This window comes from Agelaius tricolor, unplaced genomic scaffold (genome assembly GCF_023055355.1).
Source record: "Agelaius tricolor isolate 1412-34295 unplaced genomic scaffold, bAgeTri1.0.p SCAF_20, whole genome shotgun sequence".
NCBI classification, from domain to species: domain Eukaryota; kingdom Metazoa; phylum Chordata; class Aves; order Passeriformes; family Icteridae; genus Agelaius; species Agelaius tricolor.
The window spans coordinates 4,482,356-4,501,577 of NW_027269280.1; the positions used below are offsets into that span (position 1 = coordinate 4,482,356).

A 19,222-nucleotide genomic window follows, 5' to 3' on the forward strand; every position below is an offset into this window, starting at 1 on the left:
CTGCTCCAATTCCTGTCTAACCTGGCCTTGGACACCTCCAGGGATGGGGCAGCCACAGCTTCTCTGGGCACCCTGTGCCGGGGCCTCAGCACCCTCACAAGGAAGCATTTCTTCCCAAACTCCAATCTAAACCTCCCCTTTGTCAGTTTAAGTTCTCCTTTTGCTTGCTTTGAGTGCAATGACTGAGGTGAAGCAATCCATGCTCTGGCATTTCCAATGAGCTGTGGATGTACCTCACAGCCATGAAAAACGAGCTCAGATCCAGGAGACAACAGCACAGGGATGTGTTAAGCCAGTCCTTAAGCACAAGGAAGTATGGTGCTGTTTCCTGGAGCATTTCTCAGGAAGTGAAAGCATTTCTGCAAGGCTTTGGCAGCTCTGTTGGAACAACATGTGAGTGCTTAGGAGTTATCAGAGAGCTCTGTGATAGTGCAGCACCCAGATTATCTGTGCTGGTTCAGTGGATTTTTCTGAGTAGTTTCCAGGAGTGGAGAGGTTGTTGGGGAGGAAGATGCTGCCGTCACTGCACACAGCTCGGGGTTCAGTCTCTTGTTTAGTGACTGACCTGGCCCTTGGGTGGATGAGTTTGAGCTTTTTTTAGTCCAGCAAATGGAACACAGATCCTCAGCTTTATCGCCGTGACTAAGGACGTGTTGTTGTTGGCTGAGTTACAGGAGTGCTCTGAAATCTGAGTCACTCTTCTGCCTGGCAAAACAAAAGCAGACTCCCAGGAAATCTGCATCCTTTTGTTCTCCCCACAGCCCCCCAAGCCTGCCATGTGCTGCTGGCTGATAGCACAGGGATCACCATGGGGCCATGTCCTCACCCAAACCAGTGCAGGCAAAACCACCAGGGATTATATAACTGGCAACAATCCCACACCCACTGGTTCTTCCCTCTGTTGCACTGAAACCTCCGTGACGGTGCAATCTAACAGCTCCTTCCTACTGGAGAGCATTATACATACAAATTTGACACTCAATTATCCTTGTTTTTTAGTCAAGGATTCCTTGGCTATGGCTGCTTTCAGCAGCTGAGATTTAACAGCCTCTGCCTTCCCAAACTTCTCCTTTCTGGAGGAAGAAATATTGTGTGGACACCACGGTGTAATCCCACAGGCTCCACACCCCCTCAGAGGGGTGATGCCCTTTCCAGGGCCTGGCAGAGCTCAGCCTTCACAAGGACTGTGTGTTTAACAGACTATTCCCTTTAAAACAGGACTCTCTCTCCTGCTTTCCTCCTCCCAGCCCTGTTCCTGAGTCAAACCTGAGGATGGGAGAGGCAGCAACCCCGTGGCCAGTAGTGGGGTTTTATTGGGAAGGCAGTGCCAGGGCTGTGCCCTCCCTGTGCTCTACTTGCTCTCTGTGTAGCTCTGCACTGATTTCCATGGTGGATGAGCAAGAAGAGGTGGGAAAGGAACTTTTAAGGATAGTTGCTGTGGTGGTGATAGAGAGTGGGAGGATTTCCTGTTTTCCTTTATGCAGATTATATGTAGTGGGCAGTGGAGCACCTTCCTGCAGTGCTCAGTGCCTGAGGTGTGTGGGGAGCCTGTTTCCTCCTGGGGCTCATCCTGAGCTGTCACCAACAGTTCTGAATGTGACCGTGTTCACAGGGGTCTTAGGATGAGGGAAGAGATGAGGATCTGACTCCATGTTTCAGAAGGCTTGATTTATTATTTTATGATATATATTATATTAAAACTATACTAAAAGAATAGAAGAAAGGATTTCATCAGAAGGCTGGCTAAGAATAGAAAAAGGAAGAATGATAACAAAGGCTTGTGTTATCACAACTCGGACTCTCTGTCCGAGCCAGCTGGGCTGTGATTGGCCATTAATTAGAAACAACCAACATGGGCCAATCCCAGATGCACCTGTTGCATTCCACAGCAGCAGATAACCATTGTTTACATTTTGTTCCTGAGGCCTCTCAGCTTCTCAGGAGGAAAAATCCTAAGGAAAGTATTTTTCATAAAACGTGTCTGTGACATCTGAATTTTGTGGGAGCAGTTACCTGGTGGAAGGTTGCAAGGCAGGACACTGAAGTGCTTCCCTGCCAAGGACCAGAGCGTTTCAATGCCACGTGGGCCTGGGAAGGATAGCAGGGGAGCACTGGAAAAATCAGTGTTCCCCTGACCCAGACAGGCAGTTTTTGCATACACCTCCACCTTTTCACATAACAGGAGCAACTGGCTCAGCAGGAAGAGACGGAGACTGTTCCTGGCTGGAACAAAGGAGGGGATTTTGTCGCACCTGCCAAAGTCAGGCAGGGGTGAGACAGGAATGAGACAGAGCAGGGGCTGGGGGGGTCTGCCTGGGCCCCCCAGGTGTTTTTTCCCTGCCCTCACTGTGCAGGTTTGTCATGGGCAGTGTCCATGTGCCATTTGCAATTAACCCATTTCTCCACTGCAGGGCACTGACAGGCTGTGTGAGAGGAGCTAAATCACCCGAGCAGCCCCACTGGAGCACAGAACATTCCCTGGTGCTCCCTGCTTTATGCCATTCTTAGCTCAGTTCTGAAGAAATCCCAGCCTGGAAGTTAATTGTATGGTAGAGAGGAGAAACAGTGGCATTACTCATCTGAGGAGTGGAGCCTTTTGTTTGAAAACTGTATCTGAAGAATGGAAACTTCATAGATAAGGGACCTGTCATTCTTTTCTGAGTGCAGGCACTCCTTCACTGTAGATTGCTGCTTGCCATCCCTCTGAGGGCTCCAGTGAGGTCATAAAACAGAGGGTCAAAGCTCAGATGTCTGCAAGATGGGTCTGGAAGCGTCTGTTCACTATTGCCATCCACACTGCAGGGTGGAATTACAGCCCTAATTCATATACATGGGGTGAGAGGCCAGGGCTCTGCATTTAACTCTGCCCCTTTTGGGGTCACCTCTGCTCTGCTAAATGCTGATAAATGCAGTGGGACAAAGATTCACACAGGGTCTCAGGTGGGGACAGAGCACACGGGAAGAACCTTTCCAGGAGCCAGGGCTCTGCCACCTGCCAGGTCCTGTCCTCACCCCCTGCTCACTGCAGGACACACACTGGGGTGTTAGAGCGTGTCCAGGGAAGGGAACAGAGCTGGGAAAGGGTCTGGAGCACCAGGAGCAGCTGAGGGAGTTGGGGGGTCAGGGGGAACCTTCTGGCTCTCTAAAACTCCTTGACAGGAGGGTGCAGCCAGGTGGGGATCTGGCTCTGCTCCCAGGGAACAAGGGACAAAACCAGAAGGAAATGGCTTCAGGCTGTGCCAGGGGAGGTTAAGATTGAATATTGTGGAAATTTCTTCAGAGAAAGGATTGTCAGGCACTGGAACAGTCTGCCCAGTGAGGTGGTGGAGTTCCATCCCTGAAGGGATTTAATGAAATGTCAGTGTGGAGCTCAGGGACATGGGTGGGCTGGGCAGGGCTGGGGTTGGACTTGATGGTTTTAGAGGGCTTTTCCAAGCCAAAGAATTCTGTGATTCTAAGGGAGCAGCAGCACTGGGGTGGCAGTGGGATGACAATTCTCCTTCCTGGTGCCAGAGCTGGGGTGCAAGGGCTGGGCTGTCACGGCTGGGGGGGTTCTCATCTCCCCAGCGCAGCACCGCCAGTCCCACAGTTCTGTGCTGGTCCTGCACTCCATCCATTCCCTTTCTCACAGGTTCAGGGTGTCCCCAAGGCAAGAAGGGCTGGGTGAGGGTGAGGATCTGGCCCCTGAGGCCCCACAGGGTCAGGCCCGGGCCTGCTCTGTGCCCCTCAGCGCCGCCATCCCGCCGGCATTGCTCTGCCCCGGGCCTGCCGCAGCTCCAACCAGGCCGAGTTTCTGTGGCCACTTTGAAGCTCCCAGTTCTCATCTCCCAGGGCATTCACCAAGGCATACACTGAGGCTGCTCCTCACACAGTGGGAAACAAGACAGCAGCTCCTTGGGAACAGGGCTGCTCTCTTAAAGTGTCCATTTGAATGCGGCTCCCAGGCTGTGAGGCCTCTGGAGCCTGGCGTGCCCAGTTCTCTGGCTCTGTCGCTGTGTAGGTGTTTTTGTGGAGGGAGCTGCCATTAAGTGGCTCCTGAATAACTGATCAGGCGCTTTTCTTGTTCCTTATGACTTTGCTGAGAGCCCCGTGTGCTGGAGCAGGGGTTCCCAGCCATGGGTGGAACAAGAAGCGCTTCAAAGAGGTGTAAGAGGCAGGAACACCCTCCTGGCAGAGGTGCTGATCTGAGCCATGGATCGCCCTCATCTCTGCTGGAGCTGCAGGGAAGGTGCTGGTTGAGGGGATGGGTTATGGCTTGGCTTCTGGAAAAGTGAAAAGGCAAATGAGTCATGGAATTGGGATCCCTTGGTGTGGTGAAGATGAAAGGGTTGCTAAGGTAGGGAAAACACCTATATTATCCTGATTTGGGAGCAAGGGGGGAAGCTGTGGGAAAGCGATCTTAATTTAAATGGGATGTGGGTGGGAACAGAGGAGGCAAGGCGAGCTCCACATTCCTGCTGTTGTTACAGGGCTGGATGTTTTTGCTGCTGTAAGTTTTCCTCTTGCTCCCATCCATGCACCTGCTAAGGGGCAGCTACAGAAACTCTGTCTGGCTGCCTTGGAATGGATCACAGAGAGATCCAATGGCTCAGGAGCCCTGTGCCTGCAACAGAAGGAGATTTGAGCTGGTTAAAGGCAGATGAATGAGTTCCCCATGGAGAGCAGGGACACAGGACCTGCTGCCTGGTCTTTCCCTGCCTTGCCAAGAGGATGAGGACATGGAGATGCATTTTCCTTGTGCCATGGCATCACCCTGGCCCCTGGCCAGCCCATCATCCACACTCTCCTTCCTCCTGCCATGAGTCATGGCCTCGCCTCGAAGCCCAGCCGACTTTGGCCTCCTCGGCAGGGAGCCACACCTTTGGTAATGACAAAAAGCAGCACTTGGAGCTTTTGAACTGTGACAGCTGTGGCATGGAGAGGATGCCAGTGGGCAGATCCCATGACTTGGGTGCCATTCCTGAGGAGAGGACTAAAGAGGAACACTCCCTGGTCGGAACAGAAATGTTTCCTTTCTGATTCTCTCTGCTCTGAGGCAATGTTTCCTGAACTGGGCTCCAAAGCTTGCTGCCCTGAGGCAGTGGTGGCCAAGGGGCTGCCACTGGTAGACACAAAATTGGATTTTTTACCTGGTGTGCGACAAGCCAGTAATGACACATTTGAGAGAGACACTGATTATTTATTTCAGGGTTGTGCAGCCTGGGTGCTCAGTGTGTTCCTCAAATCCAACACACCCCACCAAACTTTCCTGCCATTATTTATACACAGAAATTCAGAGTTAGTAACTTTCCAAGCACAATCCTTTTTTAGGATTTGTCAGTAATTTCCATCCAAGTTGCTTCTCCACATGCCCAGGGGAAGGGTCTTCACCTGGGCAGGGTCTTTCTGACCTGTAGGTGTGATTTTTATTATTGTAACAAACATAGTTCAGCTATAGAATGTACTGGCTTTGAAAGTTACCAATGTTTACATAAACATACATCAGCTTTTAATTCATGTCCTTAAAGCTTGTAGTTTTCAAGGGTGTCCTTGACTAAGGGATGCAGCTGTTGCCTGTTCCACTGATTAGAATCAAAGAATCCCAGAGCAGTTGTGGTGTGAAGGGCCCTCTGGAGATCATCCAGTCCAACAAGGCAGGGTCACCTGGAGCAGGTGGCACAGGATTGCATCCAGGTGGATTTGGAACGTGTCCAGAAAGGGAGATTCCTCCCTGGGCAGCTGTCCCAGGGCTCAGCCACCCTCCATGGAAAGAGCTTCTTCCTCATACTGAGGTGGATCTCGTGTTTATTGCTCCTTATCACTGGGCACCACTGAACACAGCCTGGCACCACCCTCTTGGCACACGATTTGAGATGTTTGTATGGATTAGTGAGATTCCTTCCAGACTGACCAGGCCCAGCCCCTGCAGCCTCTCCTCATCACAAAAATGCTCCAGATTTAGATAGATAATTACATTATCCTTGTGGCCTCTGCTGGACCCTGTCCAGTATCTCCCATTTTAATTTATCCTTGTCCAGAAGTGGACACAGTAAGATAATCTTGACGCACCCCACATTTTCCAGCCCTACCCACGCCCAGCCGCTGTCCCTCGGGACGGCGGTGCCGGGACTCGAACCCGCGGCCCACGCGGAGCAGGTGGAGCGGGGCGGAGCCAATCGCGGCCGCGCTGCGCGGGGGAAGCCCCGCCCACGGCCCGCACCGCGCGGTCACCATGGCAACAGCGGCGCTTCCCGCGGGGCCCCGCGGCCGCCGGGGCGAAGGGGCCGGACCGGCACCGGGGCGGGACATTCCCGCCTCCCGCCGCCCTCCCGCCGCCTTCCCGCAGCCCCTCGCTCCGGGGAAGCGCCGAGGGGCGGCCCCCTGCCCGCCCCGCCCCCGGCCGTGCCCGGCCGCCGCTCGCCGCCCGCCGCCGCCGCCGCCGCGGGGGAAAGGCCGCTGCGCGCCCAACTTCACTTCAAGCAACTTCCCCGGTGCGGCGGAGCCGGCGCCCTGTTTTGCGGAGCGAGCAGCCGGTGCTTCGGCTGGGTGAGTGCTGCTGGGTGGGACAAAGGCGGGCAGCGCTCGCTCAGCCGGTAGGGTCGGCACGGGAATCGCTCCCCCGCTTCCCCCGGGGGTGCCTCGCCCTCCTCGCCGGCTCCGGGGCACCGGGCAGGGGGTCCCGTGTCCCGGGGTGCGCTCGCCGCTCCCGCATGGCCCCGAGCCCCGCTGCCGGACCTCCTGGCTGCTCCTTCCTCACTGCGTCAGAACAAGGGCTGGTGTCCTCGTGGGTTAAAAAGAAAAGAAGAGCCCCCCTCCAAAAAAATCCCGTTCTGTGGTTCCGATTCGGCGGCCGGAGGTGGGATGGGGTTGTAGGTGGTTTTTGGTGGATGGTGGCGTTGCTCGTGGTTCTGAGGATTAGAGCGTAATTTTGTAATCCACGCGGGTTGCAATTATCTGTTCCTCGCTGGATTAGGGATGGTAATGTGCTTGGAGGTCTTAAATGGACAAATAAAGATGCTCCCCCTTTCTCCCCCCCCGGTTTACAGCCGGGCGACGGCTCCTTGGGCAGAGCAGGAGGGATTCAGGCTTTCCCGAGAGTGGTATGTGACTCCTTAATGCCTTGGATTTCGGGAAATATATTATCAGCTCGTTAAAATTACTTCGAAGTGCCAGTTTAAAGTCATCACGCTGCTTTTTGATTGAAGATGCACATAGCTTTGTTTGTTGGCCTCGTGTGGCATAGAATCTCAGGATAGTTTGGGTTGGAGAGGATCTTAAAGCTCATCTCATTCCAACCCCCCCTGCTAGGGGCATATATTTTTGTTTTGGAAGCTCTTGGGCGGACAGATTTGTGTTGTTCTGGTGATACGCAGCTCATTTGTTAATTTTTCCTCCTAACTCCAAATCCGAGCGGTTTATATGTGCACGGAGAGACCTGAAGTGCTGCTTCTGGGTGGAAATAGCTGCTCCAAAAGATCACGTGGAGGTCAGTTCCTTGAATTTGCACGAAGTTGTGCGCTCGGATTTGGGAGGGAGCAGCACTGGGATTGTGGATGGGTGAAGCTAATCAGTGAAATCCCAGAATTTCCTGTGTGGTGCTGCACGGAGCCGGGTGGAAAGCTTTGCCTTCCTGAGCCTGCCTGCAGCATTGTTGCTGTTCTTGCCTTTCTCCCGTCTGGAGGTGGGAGATTAATCCCGTGGATTCAGGTATTGACTTGACTTCTATTTCTGTGGAGTAATCCGGGCGATTCTGATTTGTGGGTGAGGAATGGGATTAGGGGAAATTGCACTTGGCAGATGGCAGAGCTCTTCTGTGCCATTAGGAGATATTGTAACCTTTGATTTTACCTGCAGGTCTGGTAATAGAGCTCAGGCTCTTTGGGGTTTGGGAATAGAATTCCATTCCAGATCAAATATTGCTCACGATAAATTACTGGGATCACATTAAAGGAGCTGCAGCAAACAGAAACTGATGTTTTGTCCAAACTGGTGCTTTACTCCGGGGTGGTAATTGCAGGCAATTTTCCCTGTCTGCTGAGGGGTAAACTCTGTTTCCAGGGTAACTGGGAAGTTGTTCAGCTGCTTCTGAGGTACTTTTTTGCCAGAGCTGAAGGTTGTTGGCATTTTCTTTTCCTTGTCTCTCCTCCACAAACCAGAAGGATTTGCATCTTTCTAACGACCACATAAAAATGGGAGTTTTCTTTGTTTTCCTGTGACGTTTGCAGGGTGTGTAGAGAAGCAGACAGTTGTGTGGCAGAAATGCTAATAAAGCTGCCTGGCAGCTTAATCCAGGTAAAGACTTTCTCAGAAAAAAAAAATCTTTCAAAAATTTATAAACTTTTCCCTCTTTTGTTTTTTTGGCTAGGATTTTCCTTGCAATGTGCTCTGCCTTTCCTGTAAGAATTATCAAGGATATTTATTAGTAAGTAAAGCTATAAAGCCTTTGTGCTTCAGAGTAGTTAAGGAGGTTGGAATCCTATTTAAATAGATGTTGTAGCCTGTAATTCCCTTTTGATAGGTGTAGAGTTTATTGAAAAAGGGTGTGTAAACTTTCCCTCTGTTTCAGACAATGCCCTGAGCTAATTCTAAGCTAAATGTTTCTTTCCCAATGTATAGAAGACACAGAGCCAAGTCACTCTGGACTGTCACGGTATGGAAAGTCCCTAAAAGGAGGCAAAGTCTAGGACTGTTTCCAACTTGAATACTTTGGTTTGTCATTTTTTGCTGTCTCATTTTATATGTGGCAGTAAAGGACGTGCATGGCCCCAGCCCCAGGGTTGTGCTCACGCTGCAGTTCTGGAGCTGCTGCTCTTATGGCAGGAGAAAGGGCACAGTCCCCATCTGTGCTGCTCCTGACGAGATAACCAGGGATTCAGAAAATTTCCATGGCTGATGATGAAGCAGTTTTTTCCCTCTGCCATACTCAGGCTTTGTCTAGCTGCAGGATTTCTTTTTTTTTTTTTTTTTTAATTCCATTTTCAGCCATGTGCAGCACCATCACCTTGGGTGTTAATTGAGCCCCTTAAGTGTGCAGACTCCATTGTGGCAGTGGCAATAAGCTTCCCAAATGCCTGATTTCTTCCAAAGTGGAAAAAACCAGAGTTACAATGTGAAAATAGGCTTTGCTGAAAGCAGGAATTTCAGACTTGGTGTTTCATAAGTTTACCAGCCCTTCCTGCCCCATGTGCTCAAGGTGACATTCAGACCACATGTGAAAGAAGCAAGTCCTGACCAGCAGGTCCCAGGTGGATGGAGAGCTGAGGTATTCCTGCTCCTGGGATTCTTTGCACAGCTCTGTGATTTTGCTTGGGTGTTGTCCTGGACTCTGCTCCATTCAGCACTCATGTTTCTCTGGCTATTAGATAATTTTGAAACCAGTCCTGTCACCTGCCCTCTCTTAGGCACGTGTTTGGTTACTGCAGAGTGAAAAAGGAGCTGAGTCTCTGTGGTAATGAATGTGTTGCTCTTCACCCTCTGGTCCTTGTCCTGGAGTTATTCCCTGTTTGGTTGTTGCTCGTGGAGCTTCCTCCCTTCTGGCAGATTTTCCAAGTAACATGTGAATCAAATTGATAGGATTTCTGTGTCCTTGAGTTTGTAAACGGAGATAAGAAAACTTCCCACAGTCCTGAGAATTCTGGTGTAGCTTTGCTTGTAGGGAGTGCTGTGCAGATCAGGGACAGGGCTCAGGATCACATTGGAGAGGATTTCCCTGAGTGTCAGCTAGGGACACCTTACAGGTGTGACTTCCTCTCCTGGCTGCTCATGTGTTTAAAAATCATGGGGAGTTTCACAGATCAAGGTATTTCTCTAAGCCTTGGTGTGTTTTCTCAAATTGATACTCCACAGAAGTTGGTAGCTTGGCACTGTCCCTGTCCAGGGAAGTGTCCTTTGGCAGTGCATTGGTCATGCTGGGTAGTTAGTGAAAAATTTGACTTAGTAAGAGGGTGTGTCTAAATGCACATTGGAGTGTTCTGCATCCATTTATGTGTAATGTTGCTGTTCTTTCCTCATTTTCAAGCTGTTTATTTTAATTGAATGTTGTCTTGCATGAGGTTTGAAGTCTTTCACTTCCCAAGCTGGGGGAATGTCCATGATGCTGTTGATCACAGGGAGGTGTGCAGTGCTGCAGCCTTTCTGCTCACTGATTTTATAAATTTATTTATTTCTTAGGGTAAGTGCAGCTTGTTCAATTCTCAAGTAGGAGGCAGCACTTGGGGAGGAAGGGACCATTCCAGTGAATCCTTTATGGAGCAGGAGATCCTGCTGTGTGCTGTGGGCTGCTTGGAAAAGTGAGACTGAAATAAATGCTCAATCCTGCAAGCCCAGGCATGAGGCTCGTGGTGATGCTGTGAGCCCAGTCTGTATCACTGGTTTGCGTTTGGTGCACAGGGGTGACTGGAACCTGGGAATGTTGCAACGTTTTTAGGTGTGTTTTTAGTTTTGTGTGTAAGAATTGCCCAAAGGCATTGTAGGGCAAAAGCCACAGATTTTTTTGCTTTTGCTTCAGAAATCTCTTTAAATGAAGAGTCCCTGGCTGTGGTAGTAGGGTTTGCAGTGTAAACCACTGTGTGGTTGTCTGGAGTTTGCAGCCAAAGAGACTGGAATAATAGCATCAGGAGAGCTGAGGAATTCTCTCCACAGCAACCAGTCTTGAATCCTAATCATGGCCCTTGGAGTGACTACAGGCTTGGTAGGTTTAACAGCTTAACTGGAGGACTCCATGCCTGCTTGACAAACTCGAGATGCACCTGCTCTAGGTAGGTGGATGTGCAGACTTCTCCTAAAAATGTCCAGGAGTTGGCTCTTGGGTTGCCTGGATATGTGTTTCCAGTGAGATGTGACTGCTGATTCTGAGGAGATGCTCTTCTTGCTAGGTTAGAAGCAGTGAAGTTGGTTCTCTGTTCTCTTGTCCTTCATTGACTCTCGGTGAGATTGAAGGACATCCATGAACTTCTGAACTCTCAGGCCATTCCTTTCAAGCTGTGTTCCAGGAATAATTAAAATATTTACAAGTAACCGAGCCAGAGCAAGTCAATTGCTTTTTGCCTTGAGAGGGCTTCTGTAGGTGAAGAGGACTTCCCATGTGTTGAGTTCTGTTAACTGGCAGGAAAACCAAATTCTTATGAAAACCTGGATATTGAGTGTTGCCAAAACACACTAAATTTAGTGTGGTGACTGTTTTATCTATTTTCAGCTATTGCTTAAAAAAACTCCCTAATGTTTCCCTTTTATTCTCGTGATTGGTATGACCTGAACATCTGATCACAAAAGGATATTTAAGTCTACTGGGTGATGGTTTTCCTCAGGCCTAGGCTTAAAGAATTCAGACTCTTAAAATTAAGCTGTTTAGGGGAGCATACTTTATCTTTAGATTCTTTTCTCAAATCAAGGAGGTTTGTTTTCTTTGTTCCCACTGTCTTTGTTCTGGGAATATGTAATGCTGAAACTTCTCCAAACAAAGACACTTTCAAGCAGTTTGGGGATATTTTTCAGTGCATCTGTATAAATAGGAGATCATTAATACATTTTTTTGCAGTTCCTGAATGCCTTACACTTACGTTGAGACAGTGGGAGTTGAGTTTTCTTTTTATGCTCTTCATCTCTACAAAATATGCTTGAGGAGAGGAAATGAATGTTTTCTGAGGGTTGTGTGATTGTGGTGATACAGCTTGAGTAGTCCAGGGCACAGAGAGGGTTATTATCCAAAACACTGCTTGTTTGTGGTTGAGTCATGTCCAATGAGCACACACTTAAACACTGGGGGTGGGGGGATCTGGGCTCTTCTAAAGCCACTTACAGAGCTGTTCATTAAAAGTTCTTATCAGAATTAAGTGCCAAAACTTCCAGTTTTGGGCTAGAGTAAAGCCTCTGCTTGCCTGAAAGGAGATAGTGTTGATCTTGGAGCAGTGTGAGAACTGAAAGCATCTTACTATTGTAGTAATTACGAGTCAGGATGGTCATTAGGCTGGTGTAACGAGCAGGAAAAGATAACAATTCAGTTGCTGGAGGTTTGGTGTCTCCCCAGTTTTCACTTGGAGGGGAGAAGCGTGTGCGCTCCAGCAGCTCCTCCAAAGAGCGATGCCGCAGCTTTGGAGTAAGGCTTGTCCTACTGTTCGCAGTTAGATGGGCTTTAATGTGGGCAGGGAGGAGATCCGAGCCTTATTTCCAGGTCAAAACACCCCTTTCATTCGGCTGGGGGCTGGGAATCGCCAGGAGCCGAGTGGGCTGATAACTCCAGCTCCGGGCTTGACCCAGTTCCTGCACAGAGCTCGGGCAATTCCAGCTCTGCCTCAGGGAGATGGATGGCAGAGAGGAAAAAGGACTTAGCTGCACTCTGTTCTTTAAATCTAAACTATGTGGATGGCAGAGAGGAAAAAGGACTTAGCTGCATTCTGTCGTTTAAATCTAAACTATGTGGGTTTAGTGCGTTGGGGAGGAGGTGAAGAAGTGAAGATGTACTTCGTTAGTTTTTCTTTGATTTTGGTAGTTACCCTTCATAACCCTTCCTACCCCTTTCCAGGGACAGGAAGCTGCCAGTGTTTTAGTGAAATGCATGAAAATAAGAGGATTTGTGTGCTTTTAGTGCTGCAACATTGTTGCCATACACAGCAGCCTCTTCTGTTTATATTTTCATAGTGACTGTTTTTGTAATCACAGTATTGGTTAAATATGTGCTTTCAGTGCATTTCAACAAGTGATGTTAATAAATGTCAACTTCTAAAACTGCTTATTCCTGCTGTTGTAAAACGAGGACCCATTATTATTTTACAGTTTGAAAGGCACAAACAGGAGCGGAATTTTAAGTTTGTCTTTATTTAACGAGCTCAGCCTTGAGCCTGTGCTGGGCTTGGCTGTCTCAGTGCAGCCGTAGCACCGGCGGCTCCTGGCAGGGAGGGAGTTGTGCCAGCATTTAGGAGGGATGTTTATCTGCTGGGACTATGTTCAACCATACAAGGCTTTCCATGGACAAAGCTGCCTCATCCATAACGAGCCCAGCAAACCAGGATTTAAAACAGAGTTGGAATTTCTGGCCACTGTAACTGTTTGATATTTGATGAGAACACTGGGAATTCTTCATTGACCCAAAGGAGCACAACAGGCCTTTCTGCTGGAGCTGAGCAGCACGGCTGGCTCGCTCCCTAGCTCAGGGACCTTACAGAAATGTCACTGTTGTTATTGTTGTCAAACAGTGTCTTACTGTATTGGCACTATTGAATGTCAAATATTAGTGTAATCTGTCATTAGAATGTTTTCAGCAACATGATGGCTGCAGAGTTATCTAAATACCATCCTGTTCCTGCTGCAAACATGATGCAGTGTGGGCTTTTTTGCATGTTTGAGCAGCAGTAGCAGTTCTGTCCAAGAGAAGCTGTGGCTGCCCCATCCTTGGAAGTGTTCAAGACCAGGTTGGACAGGGCTTGGCCGAGGGGATGGAACGAGATCAGCTTTAAGGTCCCTTCTGTTCTTCTATAATACATATATTCATTTATCCAAGTATTATTAGATATTTCTAAAATGTATGGATTTATGTATCATAATTCTTACAAGTCATCAAAATGTTCAGTTAATGTTCTTCACAAAATGAATATTTAAAAAAATAATTAAATCACTGCAGCTCTGTGGCTGCTGTCTACTAAGGAGAGATTAAATGAATCACTATGATTACAGCAGAGTTTCCAGTTCAACTTCAGGTCTTTGTTACTCTCCTAAGCACAGTTTTAGTCACTGTTCCTGTGTAGATGTGTGAAGCTGCTGGAGAGGTCTCCACGTGTCTCACCTGCTCTCACTGGACAGGGCAGTGATGTTTCCTTGCCTCCTTCCCCAGCTGGGTGAATCACAGCACCCTTTGGAAATGCTCATCAATAGTTGCAGGTCAGCATTTCAAGAAGGTCAGGGAGGCTGCTTCTGCTTTCTGCCTCGTGAGCATTATGCTAATTCAGTCGTTAAACATATTGGAATTGTGCTTCCTTTTGCTTCTGCAGTGCTTGCAGATTCCACGGGAGCCTTTCCCCTGTGCTCGGAGCACAGAGGGTTAGTTTTGGGCAGGGAGAGGTTTTCTTGTAGCCTGTGTTGTAGTCACACACAGGAAGTGTGTCTGTAGATCTCAGTGTGGATCTGTTCTTCATGTGAAATATTTACTTTTGAATAGTGTCACTGTCATGTTGGTGCTCCTGCATGAGGAGGAAATCGAAGGGAGATGATGGAAACCTTAAGATGAAATACATATTTTCCTCTCCCAAAGGCACTTCACTGAAGCACCTGTGTAACTTAGGCCCCAGTAGTGACACTTCTGAGGAACCATATTGAGCCTTTTCTCTCTTATTTGTTCTTAAACACTGGGAATGTGTTTGTGGAAGGAGCCCATGGCAGGGGGTGGAATGAGATGAGCTTTAAGGTCGCTTCTAACACTTCTGTTCTTCTATAATACATATATTCATTTATCCAAGTAGTATTACATATTTCTAAAATGTATGGATTTATGTATCATAATTCTTACAAGTTATCATAATGTTCAGTTAATGTTCTTCACAAAATGAATATTTTAAAAAATAGTATTGCTTCCACACCAGCACGTGTAGAATCTTCAGAGATTTTGTGCTATGTGCGTGATCTATGTGTAAAGTAATGATCACACAGAGCATTGTCTTTGTTGATATTGGACTGTTGCACACAATGTACAAAGCAATTGATCTGGAATTCAGGTTTGTTCTACTGTAGGTTTATTGCTGGCTAAGATGGTGCTTTTACAAGGTTGGCTCTGTAGGGAGCAGGTTCATATATTTTTCAAATTGTCTCCAAAATTTTTGTTTCACTTCCGTTGAGTTTATTTTATTTTTAAATTAACAGCTTTCATGTCAGATTTTCATGCTTCAAAAATGCTGAAAATGGTTACTTTAAGGTTAAAGCTTTTTCCATCTTTGTTTATTTTGACTGTAGAAGTGGTTGTATTCTCTTCTCTGTCATGTCTTGTCAATAACCCTGGAAAGCTGGGCTTGAACTGAGCTCCCAAAACCCAGGGTTGGAGCTGCTCACAGAGAGAATCAGCACCACAATTTGTCAGATCTAATGGCTCTGCTCCTGCTCACATCTGGACTGAAGGCTGGAGTGAAAAACTTGTTAAGGCATGAGTGTATATTTTAAAATATATAATTAACAGAAGGTTGTTTATAACTGTTTACCAATGTGCAAGGCAGTGTTTGTAGTAGGTTGGACTGGCTTTTATTAGACTTCACAATCTGTGGCGTTTATCACTTTGCTGCAGAGCAAGCAGGCCACACACTGCCTGAGCACTGGGCAGGTTTGGTCAGGCACAGCTCTTCCAGCCTGTCTGGCTGCTTTTGGTTAATGCTGATTTTTGAACTCTTTGGCTCTTGAACCTGATGGCTTTGGGGAGGGGAACTCATCAGGCTGACCAGGGCAGCTCCTGGGCAGAGTTTGTGTCCGGTAGTTCACGCGGATTTTTTTGTCCGTGGTTTGCTGGTTGATTCATACGTGATGAAACAAAATGAAAAAATTGCCCAATCTTCTTCACTGAGCAGGTGTCTCTTGTTGGCTCATCAAGTCTCAAAGCTGCAGATTACTAGAAAATGAAAAGAAATTAGATTTTGTGCTTAAGTCACTTCTGAAGCATCCTTCACCAGCTGCTGTCTCATGGAAGATGTTAGGACATGTGGATCTTTAATTTCCTTTCCAACTTTGCCACTTATTCAGTTCCTTGGATTAGTGTGTCTCCTGCTCTCTAACTGATTTGGCTCAGGTGGGATTCCTCCTTCAGAAATTCTTGATGCAGTGCCAGTTGTCTGTTTTTATGACAACTTTATGCCACCCTTTGAACTTGCAGATCTGTACCAAAAAGGCCAGCGAGGGAGTTGGCTCAGCAGATTTCTCAGCAGCTGCAGGACTTGCTGTGCTTCTTGAGGCTGGTGACTGTCTCTGCCTTCCAGAGGCCTCCAGTGGTGTTAGCAGTGATCACAGTGGGATCAGTGGGTCATGCTTCACTGTGGGGCTTTGTGGGGACAGGCATGAACAGAGGTGAGGAGCTGGGAGAACTCGGTGTATCCTGGTTTGCTTTTGAGTCAAATTTCAGTCTAAGGATCCTTCTTTGTAATAACTTCAGAAGGGTGTTTCTAAATTCACTGTGAGATCGTTTTCAGGTTACTAAATCCCCTCCTTGGATATGCTCTGAGAAGCTGGGATCGGGTGCCAGGGCTGCTGTAATTGTGGTGTGAGTGTGGCTGGGTGGGGGTGATTTGAGGGAAGCTTCATGGTCTGGCTGCTCATGGGCAAGTGAGTGCTCATGCTGAGGCACTTAGGTGTGGATGAACTGGTGAGGACAAACCTGTGATCTTCCACTCCTCCTAATTTTTGTGAGCTGCAAAATATGCCTGTGTCAGCTTTTCATTATTACCCTGCCTTAAAATGTAAGTGATCTCCACATTGGACCATCAGTTTCAAGTGCTTCCCAAAAAGTTAAAAAGCCCCCAGGGTTCACTTGCGGTTAAAAATTCCCTTCTGTGCCAAAGCTGTGAGTGTGGTTTGAGCAGCCCTGGGGTTCCCTGGGCCTCCCTGTCCATGTGCTGGGAATGTTCCACACCAGTGCTTGTGCACATCCAGGCACTCCCAGTGCCACCGTTTGGATTTCAGAGCTGTTTTTTTTCCAACTCCAGCTATTTGTTTTTCTTTCACCCCCCCTCAATAAATACATTAATGTTTTTGGTGTCTGAACTGTTGTCTTTCAATTAATAGGCATTTCTCCCTTTCTGTGCTTTCTCAAGCACGTAGGGAGGTGGAGGAGATTGTTTAGTACTTACAAAGCTTTTGGATAGTGTACGTGTTATCAATAATTCATTACAGGCCTTGATTTTGCTGAATAATGTTGTGTTTCTGAAGAACAAGGTAGTGTACAATGCATGTGCAGGCTTGTTGCTGTCAGAGTTCTTGGCTTAAACATCCTTTTGTTCAGAAATGAGGAGAAATGCAGCATCACAGCTCTGGCTCACACACGACCCTCTGTGTTCTGTTCCATTCCCGGGGCTTTAGGGGAAGAGGAAGCTCCTTTGTGGATTGCTGGTAACAATGCCCTGCTCACAGGCAACCAAAGAAACACTTGTACAAGCTGGCAGTACCCAGCCAGTGATTCTGAGGTGGGCATTTGCATTAATGTGGGGGGAAAAAAACCCCTATTTCCTGCATATGTGAAAAGCCAGATGTGCCCGCTGAAGGAAAAAGAGGAGCCTTATCATCAAGGCAGCAGCAGTAGCTCCTGTGGCACAACGTCAGGCTTTGTTGACAGAGCAGGTTTGTTCTGGGTGTGCAGCTCAGGGCAGTTTATTGATGGCTGGCAGGAGGCAGCACCCTGCTGCAGCACCGTATCCTACCTGACTTAATGCCAGGTTCAGTGCACAAGGAAGAGATCAAAGAGCTGTTGGAACACTGGGAACAACCTGAAAGGCAAAAGGATTTCATGTCTCAGTGTGTCAGTGTGTTTAGGGCAGAGGGTGACATAAGGGATTTTGGCTCAGGGAATGATAAATGCCACCAAGTATTTGGCTTTTATAAAAATATTTTATTTGACTCAGAATAGATCCACCCATCTCTACTTAGTCCAATGCTTTTTTCACTATCTGTGAGACAGGAGTGGAAATGGTAAATCTGAGGGTCATGTCATTTGATCTGAATGAATTTTAATGGCTCCATCAGTATCCTGAAAGACATAACTGGAGTAAAATTAATCCAGTTTAATACTGTTAATAATTTTCCTGTTCCAAGTTGGGTCATCTTTTCTGTGAAGTGCTTGAATTGCTGCTGTAGAGCAGAGGATGGAGGTGCTGCCTGGGAGATGGAGCTGTGTTGTTTATTAATGCCAGCTCTGCCAGTCTTTTGTCACAGTGCTTGTCTCCCGCAGCACTCCCAGGGAGATCTCCTTATCTGCAGCTTTGCAGGCTTCATCTTCAGAGCAGAGGTTGTTGTGACTCAGGGGAGCAGCCTTTGAAATTGTTCATTTGTTGAAGAACAGAATCATCTGTTCCTGGGAAGCACCTGGTCCAGCCCCCTGTTTGTCAGTGTCTTGCTGCCGTGCAGCTGCAGCTCATTTCCAGAGCAGTGCCTGGTACGAGTATTTTGGGCTCGAGTGTATTTGCTTGTTGAGTGAACTTGACTACGTGCTTATGCTCTGACTAATCAAATATCTGAAAGGTGGAATGATGGACTGAGTGGAGAAATTGCTGTGACACAGTGTTGGCACTCTGTTTTGATAGAAAATGTGTCATTAGCAGCCAAATCAAAAGCTGTTGAACACAGTGCTTTTTGCATGTGATTTTTTTAAGATCACAAGTAGCAAACCAGCCATCAGAGAAGACATCTGAAGGCAGAGCTGTGAGAGCTGAAGCAGTACATAAATATTCGTACCAAGAATGTGCAGTGACAGTTTTCCCCAGATCTCCCAGAGAGGCTGTGGAGTCTCCCTCAGTGGAGTTATTCCAGAGCCATGTGCCACGTGCTCTGAAATGACCCTGCTTGAGCAGGAAGATGGGACCACATGACCTTCTGTGGTCCCTTCCAGCCTGAGCCAGTCATCATGTGATTTCTTTTAGTCCAGGTGAAAGCTTAGGAGCAGTGTAATCTATTGCAGCATCTCTGCTCTGGGGTGTTTTATCAGTAGCTGCCACGTGCTCTTTGTGAATGAGTCTTTGCTGGCGACTGTGCAGCTTCCAAATGTGTCTGTCAGGAAAAGTACAGGTATAAAAATAATGCACTGTAAACCTGCTTTCTTGTTTTTGCAGAAGCAAAGGAATGTTAATTCTTAGCCCTTGGATACATGTTAGTCACCATAGCTATGTATACACATATATCATTTTTAATATCATGATTTTGGTCTTCTAGCCCACCACTCTCTTTCTTTTGTCCTCTGGTTTTATGGGTTTGAATTTGCTCCAGATGCTTAAACTGTTGAAGTGATCTCTCAGTGTGTTCAAGGTCATGCTCCAAGGCCAGTAACCTTAATTTTTCTGGATGAAACCACTTTTTTTCCTCTCCATATGGCAATACCTTAATTAATTTTTCAGCACTCAGATGAATGTATAAAGGCTCAGTATTTATAAATTCGTCCTGGTGACCCCACGTCAATCACAGGACAGCTTGAGCTGGTTGTACTCTCTGAAGGTGGTTTACTGTGCCAGGCCACAAATGCGTTTTCCAGCGCTGGAAATCCATTAGAATTTGAGGAGGCAGATCAGAGGATTAG

At 47.6% G+C, this 19,222-nt stretch overlaps 1 protein-coding gene across 1 annotated transcript in view; it reads left to right on the forward strand.

The window, feature by feature from the left end:
- Nucleotides 1-6,289: 6,289 nt before the first annotated feature.
- KIAA1671 (KIAA1671 ortholog) overlaps nucleotides 6,290-19,222 on the forward strand; it is a 65,436-nt gene continuing 52,503 nt past the window's right edge. Inside the window, exon 1 of the mRNA XM_071445235.1 lies at nucleotides 6,290-6,525. The gene's annotated coding sequence lies outside the window, so the exon portion shown is untranslated. The remainder of the gene's footprint in view (nucleotides 6,526-19,222) is intronic.